This window comes from Aotus nancymaae, unplaced genomic scaffold, assembly GCF_030222135.1.
Source record: "Aotus nancymaae isolate 86718 unplaced genomic scaffold, 86718_ANA_hifiasm-v0.15.2.pri h1tg000049l, whole genome shotgun sequence".
NCBI classification, from domain to species: domain Eukaryota; kingdom Metazoa; phylum Chordata; class Mammalia; order Primates; family Aotidae; genus Aotus; species Aotus nancymaae.
In genome coordinates this window covers 4981810-4990788 of record NW_026988463.1, presented here as the reverse complement: position 1 = coordinate 4990788, position 8979 = coordinate 4981810, and positions in this window count along the sequence as shown.

Genomic DNA, 8979 nt, shown 5'->3' with positions numbered 1-8979 from the left:
GGAGGATTGCTTGAACCCAGGAGCTGGAGACCATCCTGGGCAACATAACGAGACATTCCCACCGCACACCCTCACCAGGATAGTAGTCCCAGCTACCCAGGAGGCTGAGGTGGGAGGATCCCTTGAGCCCAAGAGTTCAAGGCTGCAGTGAGCTACGATTTCACCACTGCACTCCAGCCTGGGCAACAGAGTGGGAGTCTCAAAAAAAAAAAAAAAAAAGGTGGGGAGGTCAGGCACAGTGGCTCATGCCTGTAATCCCAGCACTTTGGGAGGCCAAGGCAGGTGGATCACGAGGTCAGGAGTTCAAGACCAGCCTGGCCAACATGGTGAAACCCTGTCTCTACGAAAAATAATTAGCCAGGCATGGTGGCACGCACCTGTAATCCAGCTACTCGAGAGGCTGAGGCAGAGAATTGCTTAAACCTGGGAGACAGAGGTTGTGGTGAGTGGAGATCAGGCCACTGCACTCCATCCCAGGCAACAGTGTGAGACTCTGTCTCAAAAAAAAAACCCAGCCCCTACGTCAAAATTACCTCCACTGCTGTGAGGATTGTTTTTGTAGAATACTGGGATCAGTGACCGTAACATACTAAGTGCCAGGTAAGCGTTACGTCCTGCCTCAAGTGGTGATGCCACATTAACTGAGGACTCCTCTGGAAGCTGCCAGAAGAGGCCGCTGCCTTGTCACCATTTCTCTCATTCCCAGCTTACAGCTCTTCCCTCGAGCTCTGACTCAGTGTGACTATATCTGAACGTGTTCCCTGGAGCTCTGACACGAATTTAGCAATAAAACCTTCTGGAACCTTATTATGGGTTCCACTGCTGTCTGTGGTGCGTGTGTTAGACTCCAGGGTAGAAAAACCAGCTGAAAACCCAGTCCTGGGGCTGCAGACCTGTTTACACGCATTGTCCCACTTTGGCTCAAGGTGGAAAATCACCGCAGATCATCCTCATGTGCCAACTTAGTCAAATTTGAGCATCTGAATTAAAATATCCCTGGCTGCTCCTGTGCCCAGCTGAGCAGTCCAGGGGGGCAGTAGGGGAATGGTTCTTCTCCATCTTTCCTTTGGGAGGTAGGCTCCTCTGACCTGATCCTCTGCTTCGGTCCTCTGAATGACTTCCCACGACCACTCTTAAAGTTATCAGAGCCCAAGGACTGTTCCTGGATTGCGCTGACAAATTTGACTTGCTTTCTAGAGGTTGCTGTTTTCTTGGGGAACCAACGGCCAGGTTGTAACATCCACGTGGCCTTCTGTGTGCTTCAAGGATTTCTTTCACGTTGTCTTGCAAACAAAAGTTTTCCAAAACAGGCACACAACCTTGAGAGAAGTCAGCTGCACGTCAACAACTCCAGGGGAATGTGCTCCACTTCTGTGCTTCCTGAATTGGGGATGGAGTCCTCACTGGAGCCTGGCACTGGTTCATTTCAGAAGGCTTCAGTTACCAAACCAGGGAGAGGGTGAAATGACTGAGAAGGAAGCTGAGCAGGCCTGGCGCGGTAGCTCACATTGTTATCCCAGCACTTTCGGAGGCTGAGGCGGGTGGATCACCTGAGGTCAGGAGTTCAAGACCAGCCTGGCTAACATGGTGAAACCCCATCTCCACTAAAAATACAAAAATTAGCCAGGAATGGTGGCTCGTGCCTGTAGTCCCAGCTACTTGGGAGACTGAGATAGGAGAATTGCTTGCATCTGGGAGGCAGAGATTGCAGTGAACCAAGATCATGCCACTGCACTCCAGCCTGGGAGACAGAGCAAGACTGCAACTCAAAAACAAAAACAAAAAAAGAATTTTCTCAGTGGCAAGCCACAGCCAAACCATAGCCCAAAACCCCCCAGGAATTTATCCACTCAACAGACATATCCAGTCCACACAGAGCTCATGTCCCTTCCGAGTCTCTCCTATCTTTCTGGATATTTTCCCCCTGACATCCACATGGCTCACACTCTACCTTGTCCCAGTCTCTGCTCAGATGCCCTCTCATAGGACAGGGCACAGTGGCTCATGCCTGGAATCCCAGCACTTTGGGAGACCGAGGTGGGTGGATTGCTTGAGTTCAGGAGTTGAAGACCAGCCTGAGCAATGTGACAAGACCCCATCTCCACAAAAAATACAAAAATCATCTGGGCATGGTGGTCCGTGCCTGTGATCCCAGCTACTTGGGAGGCTGAGGCAGGAGGATCGCTTGAGACTTGGGAGGTTGAGGCTGAAGTGAGCTATGATCATGCCTTTGCATCCCAGCCTGGCTGACAGTGGGAGAACTTGGTCTCAAAAGAAAAAAGGGGAACTGTCCAAAGGGCTTGAAACGAAACTGGAGGTCAAGACAAGGAGCACCCCACAAATGAGAGTCATTGGTTCGCCTCATTGGAGCAGACAGCTCCTAGCAGCCTCCTGTTCAAGTGGCAAAGAGAGGAAACAGCAGTCACAGGCAGATTGTTTGGAGTGGGTGGGAGGAAGACAGGGAGTGAAGGAGGCTTGGGACTTGGAGTTAAATGAGAGAGTGGCGGGATGGAAAAGCAGGTACCAGCATCAACCCCACCTCAGGGCAGAGGGGCTGGGCAGGGCTGGGCTATCCCAGAGGGGAGAGTGTCTAAAAGGCCATTTGACCCTTTGCACAGCAAACAGTAGTGTCCTCTATCACCAAATTATTTTAATCCATTTTGTTAAATGTCAGAAGAAATTCCTGAAGTTGTCCGCACTCTATTTTTCTGTATTTTCAGTAGAGACAGGGTTTCACCACGTTGGCCAGGATGGTCTCGATCTCTTGACCTCATGATCTGCCCACCCCGGCCTCCCAAAGTGCTGGGATTACAGGTGTGAGCCACCGGGCCCGGCCAATTTTTATTTATTTATTTTTTTTGAGGTAGAGTCTCCCACTGCAGCGGTCCCCAACCTTGGCCTCCCAAAGAGCTTGGATTACAGGCGTGAGCCAGCATGCCTGGCCCCTCTTTTTTTCTTTTTCTTTTTTATAAGAGATGGGGGTCTTGCTATGTTGCCCAGGCTAGCCTGGAACTCCTGGGCTCAAGCAATCCTCCTGCCTCTGCTGGGATTACAGCCATGAACCACCATGCCTGGTTGAAAGTGTTTCCTCTTAAGATGTAAATATACAGAGGAAAAGGAATGAGTTATCCCAGCACTTTGGGAGGCCAAGGCGGGTGAATCATGAGGTCAGGAGTTCAAGACCAGCCTGGCCAACATGGTGAAACCCCATCTCTACTAAAAAAAAAATAATAAAAAAATACAAATAATTAGCTGGGCACCTGTAATCCCAGCTATTCGCAAGGCTGAGGCAGGAGAATCACTTGAACCTGGGAGGCGGAGGTTGCGGTGAGCCGAGATTCCACCACTGCACTCCAGCCCCAGCGACAGTGCAAGACTTCAACTCAAGAAAAAAAAAAAAAGACTTTCGGAGACTTTCTCTGTCATGTCGCTTTAGTGTGAAGCAGTTGTGAGAACAGTGTCTGCAGAACTGTTGCCTGGAATGAGGTGTGAGCGAGCAGGGGAGGGCGGGGAAGGGATTGGTGAGAGCTGGGGCGAGTCAAGCCACCCTTTCATGCCTGCTTCCCCACTCCTGTCTCTCAGCGGCTAATTCTCTGCTCCCCTCGCCCACGAGAGGCAGGAAGACTGACTTGGGCAACATCCCACCAGTATCCTTGCTTTTCGCAGGTCTTCACCTATTTCTTTCTTTCTAGTTTTTTATTTCCATAGGTTTTTGCGGAATAGGTGGTATCTGGTTATGTGAGTGGTGATTTGTGAGATTCTGGTGCACCCATCGCCTCAGCGGTATACACTAAACCCGATTTATAGTCTTTTATCCCTCACCTCCTTCCCCCGCTTTCCCACACCAGTCCCCAAATTCCATTGTTTTGTTTTGTTTTGAGGAGGAGGAGTCTTACTCCATCGCCCAGGCTAGAGTGCAGTGGTGGCGATCTCCGCTCACTGCAACCTCCGCCTCCCAGGTTCAAGCAATTCTCCTGCCTCAGCCTCCTGAGTAGCTGTGATTACAGGCATGTGCCACCATGCCCGGCTAATTTTTGTATTTTTAGCAGCGACAGGGTTTCTCTATGTGAGCCAAGCTGGTCTCGAACTCCTGACCTCAGGTGATCCACCCGCCTCAACCTCCCAAAGTGCTGAGATCACAGGCGTGAGCCACCATGCCTGGCCCCATTTTATCATTCTTATGCCTTTGCATCCTCATAGTTTGGTTCCCACTTGTGAGTGAGTTAGTTTCCGTTCCCGAGTTACTTCACTTAGTATAGTAGTCTCCAGTTTCATCCAGGTTGCTGCTAATGCCATTAATTCATTTCTTTTCATGGCTGAGTAGTATTCCATCGTATATCTATACCACAGTTTCTTCACCCAGTCATTGATTGATGGGCATTCAGGCTGTTTCCACACTTTTGCAGTTGTGAATCTGCCCCCAGCCCCAATCTGGTTAAATCTGATTTGTCCTTTAAGATTCCCTGAGGTTGGCCGGGCACGGTGGCTCATGCCTGGAATCCCAGTGCTTTGGGAGGCAGAGGCTGGCGGATCACGAGGTCAGTAGTTGGAGACCAGCCCGGCCAAGATGGTGAAATCCTGTCTCTACTTAAAATACAAAAATTAGCTGAGCACAGTGGTGTGAGCCTGCAATCTAGCTACTCGGGAGGCTGAGGCAGGAGAATTGCTTCAACCCAGGAGGCGGCGGTTGCAGTGACAGAGCCAGACTCCATCTCAAAAAAAGAAGAAAAAGATTTCCCAAGGTTGTCCCTTGCTCTATGAAGCACCTCCCCTCCTCGCACCTGCTTTCCCTACACTGCTCTGTGGCACCTCACTCTGGCTTCATTTGTGTGCTTGTCAATTCTGTTATCAGATTTTGAACCAGTTTAGGGCAAGGGCAACGTCTCGCTCCTCCTCAAGTCCCTGGCTCCGTCTACAGAGCCTGGAACATAGAAGTGTTTAAAAAACGCAGGCCTCGGTACCTGGGATTCCACCTGTAATCCCAGCACTCTGGGAGGCCAAGGCAGGAGGATCACCTGCGATCGGGCGTTCAAGACCAGCCTGACCAACATGGAGAAACTCTGTCTCTACTAAAAATACAAAGTTAGCCAGGTGTGGTGGTGCATGCCTGTAATGCCAGCTACTTGGGAGGCTGAGGCAGGAGAATCACTTTAACCCAGGAGACAGAGGCTGCAGTGAGCCGAGATGTTGACATAGCATTCCAGCCTGGGCAACAAGAGGAAAACTCCATCTCGCAAAAATAAATAAATAAAAAATAAGAAGTGTTTTAAAAACATTTGCTGAATTAAATAGAAAAATAAAGAGAGGCCCTGGAGATGTTTCATCCAGGTCTTCACTGGTGGAGGAAACCTAGGGCTATGAGCATGGTTGAGTCTGGTCTGCCCAGCCGGCAGCCCCACATCACCCTGCAGGTCCATGTGGCATGAGGGGCACCCCTAATGTGCCCAACTGGATCTGGGGGCCACCTACCAGACATGGAGCCTATGATAGAATCTCCCGTCCCTTAGGGCCTCGAAGCCAGGTTCTGCGATGATGTAAATGGCCTCCCAGCACTTTACGTAACAGATACTCTACACTGCATGGACAGAAGAAATTGATCCTTTCAGGTTTACAGTTCCTAAAAGAGTTTTATAAAAATGACTTTGGGGCCAGGTGCGGTGGCTCACACTTACAATCCTAACACTTTGGGAGGCGAAGTCGGGTGAATCACTTGGGGTCAGGAGTTCAAGACCAGCCTGGGCAACATGGTGAAACCCCATCTCTACTAAAAATACAAAAATTAGCCAGCGTGGTGGTACATGCCTGTAGTCCCAGCTACTCCGGGGGCTGAGGCAAGAGAATCGCTTGAACCCAGGAGGCGGAGGTTGCAGTGAGCCTGGATCACGTGCCACCGTACTCCAGCCTGGGCAACAGCATGAAACTCTGTCTCAAAAAAAAAAAAGACTGGGTGCGGTGGCTCATGCCTGTAATCCCAGCAGTTTGGGTGGCCAAGGCAGACAAATCACGAAGTCCTGAGATTGAGACCATCCTGGCCAACATGGTGAAACCCCATCTCTACCAAAATACAAAAAAAAATCAGCTGGGCGTGGTGGTGTGCGCCTGTAATCCCACCTACTCAGGAGGCTGAGGCAGTGGAATCACTTGAAACTGGGAGGCAGAGGTTGCAGTGAGCCGAGATTGCGCCACTGCACTCCAGCCTGGTGACAGAGCAAGACTCCATCTCAAAAACAAAAAAGAGATTTTGGTTTTCGAGACTCCAAAACAAAGTTGCATCCCCATTTGAGAAATAAATTTCTTCTGGGCAGGAGAGCAGAGGGGCTGAGAGCTTGTGTTTCAGAACTCCTTCAGAACCTCCTCAGCTTACCACTGTGTGACCCTGGGCCGGTGGCTTTCCCTCTCTGTGCCTCCATTTCCTTGTCTGTATGGTGGATAATATAACAACACCCACCTTCTAGTATTCCTGAGAGAACCCACTGAAATGGTGCAGGTAAAGCCCCTCGTACAATGTCCAAGACTTAGATGGGCTCAGGGCTGTTGGCTTTAAGTTTTCTGAGGGACATGGGATCAGCATCCATGTCACCCCTGGAATTTTATGTCACCTATTATTTACTAGCAAATGATGTTGCTCCCAGGCCAATACCCCATCCATTCATTCAATAAATACAGACCGAGAAACCATGTGCCAAGCTTTGCTTTGGGTGTGAGGGATGCCACTGAGAACAGAAACAAGCACAAGGTCCTTCCTTTTATTCAAGAAATATCCGTGGGCACCTACTGTGTGCCAGACACTGTTCATAGTTCTCAGGACACAGCAGTGAAAGCAGACACGGTCTCTGCACCTCACAGAAGTGGCACTGAAAGGGGACAGACATTAAGAAACAATTGTGGGCTGGGCACGGTGGCTCACGCCTGTAATCCCAGCACTTTGGGAGGCCAAGGCGGGTAAATCACCTGAGGTCAGGAGTTCAAGACCAGACTGGCCAACATGGCGAAACCCCATCGCTACTAAAAATACAAAAATTAGCCAGGCATGGTGGCGGACACCTGTAATCTCAGCTACTCAGGAGGCTGAGGTAGGGATACTTACTTGAACCCAGGAAGCGGAGGTTGCAGTGAGCGCAGACAGTGTCACTGCACTCCAGCCTGGGAGGCAGAGCAAGACTCTATCTCAAAAAAGAAAAAAGAAAGAAAGAAACAGTTATGATCAAACAAGCAATACATCTTATGAGAGAGGAAGACGGGGTATACTACTTAAGCATTTTATTTTTCCCCTCACTTGATAAATTCATACCAACACATCGATGCTGTTCATGTTCAAGATTAGGGGAGGAAATACACAGGCGTCTGTTACGTGCCTTGTTGGAGTTCAGAGCTGTCAGCCAGAGTCTGCTAAATGCATGAAAAAGTTAAACAGCAGTAGAAGGGGTGTCTTCACAAAGTTTAAATTGGGTCTATAAGCTATCAGAGGCCAATGCACAGACACAGTGCCACAGAGGAGTCCACAAAGCTCTCCTCTTCATCTTCCTTGAAATTTCCAGTCCAGTTTGCAGTCCGTCTCTGATGCTACCCCCAGCTCCAGGCTACCACTAATTTGGTTTCTCTCTCTCTCAAGATTTGCCTTTTCCAGACATTTAATATAAAGACAGAGTTAGCCTGGCGTGGTGGCTCACACCTGTAATTCCAGCACTTTGGGAGGCCTAAGTGGGCAGATCACAAGGTCAGGAGATCGAGACCATCCTGGCCAACTTGGTGAAACCCCATCTCTACTAAAATACAAAATATTATCCGGGCGTGGTGGCCCAGCTAGTCAGGAGGCTGAGGCAGGAGAATCGCTTGAACCCAGGAGGCTGAAGTTGCAGAGAGCCAAGATCGGGCCAATGCAATCTGCACTCCAGCCTGGGTGACAGAGTAAGACTCTGTCTCCAAAAAAAAAAGCCTGGTGTGGTGGCGCACACCTGTAGTCCCAGCTACTCAGGAGGCTGAGCTGGGAAGACTGCTTGAGCCCAAGAGGTCGAGGCTGCAGTGAGGTATGACTGCGCCACTGTACTCCAGCCTGGGCAACAGAATGAGATCCTGTTTCTAAATAACAATAGAATTACATAACAGAGCTCTTTGGGGTGATTTAAAAATATCCTAAAACTGGATAATGGTGATGCTGGAATATTGCTGTATATTTACTAAAAAATCATTGCATTGTACACTTAAAACAGGATAATTTTACAGTATGTAAATTATATCTTAATAAAGTCAAAAAGAAAACTTCCAATGGCTTACTATTTATTTCACTTTGGCTGAAATCCATACTCATTTCCCGGATCCTTGCATGTAGGATCTGGCCTTAGGCTGGCCCTCCCACCTCGACCCTGCTCACCACCTCACCCCCTCCCCAACGGCCCTCCTCTCCGACCAGGTGGCTCTTCCTGCTGTACCTGCCAAGCTCTTTCCTGCCTCAAGGCTCTGGCCCTGATCTGCCCACAGCTGCACCTTTTTTTCTTTCCTTCAAATCACAGTCTAAATGGGCTTGGAGAGGCTTTCCTGCCACACCTGCAACATCCTTCTCTCATGGTCCTGCCCTTTGCTTCTTGCATTCATCACATGACTGTTTCATGTCTGTTTCCCGTTGAAAATCTAAGCTCCATGAAGGCAGGGATCATAGCAATGGAGCACACACAAGGTGCTCAGCCTGTTGAACATACTAATGATGGTAGAACTCAGGACGCTAAGAGGGGACAACAGTATCCCAGGCTGAAGAGTAGATGTGAGCAAAACAGAAAGCCCTTGGATTCATTAACAGCTTTGGACAGAACTGCGGATTTGGGCTGCTCTGTTCAAATGCAGAATTTCTGTGGCACTCGTTACATGCTTAGAAAAACTTGGCAAAGGAGTAGCAAACCTCAAAGTAGGGAAAAAACCAAAGTCAGAACTTGCCAAAGACTGTCTGTTCTTGCAACTCCTGAGACAGAAAAAAGAACGCTTCTG